The 390-nt window shown below is 26.2% G+C and overlaps 1 protein-coding gene across 1 annotated transcript in view; it reads left to right on the plus strand.

Moving 5' to 3' along the window:
• Positions 1-390, plus strand: part of LOC102676767 (optomotor-blind protein-like) — a 110156-nt gene that overhangs the window by 44393 nt on the left and 65373 nt on the right.

Here is a 390-nt window from a genome sequence, read left to right on the forward strand (position 1 = left end):
CAATCAATGGATTTTTATAGAATGACTCGGTATAGGGAGAAGCAACGAAGAGTATCCATTTTTAATTCACGTGTTTTATAATAATTTGAAAATATACTTTTTTAAAAATAAATAAAATAACAACCAAGGATTGACAATCAATGGATTTTTATAGAATGACTCGGTATAGGGAGAAGCAACGAAGAGTATCCATTTTTAATTCACGTGTTTTATAATAATTTGAAAATATACCTTTTTAAAAAGATTTTCGTTATCTCTAATAATACGATGAATAAAATAAAATAACAATCAAGGATTGACAACCAATGGATTTTTATAGAATGATTTGGTATAGGGAGAAGCAACGAAGAGTATCCATTTTTAATTCACGTGTTTTATAATAATTTGAAA

This window comes from Apis dorsata, unplaced genomic scaffold (assembly GCF_000469605.1).
Source record: "Apis dorsata unplaced genomic scaffold, Apis dorsata 1.3 scaffold_86, whole genome shotgun sequence".
NCBI lineage: Eukaryota > Metazoa > Arthropoda > Insecta > Hymenoptera > Apidae > Apis > Apis dorsata.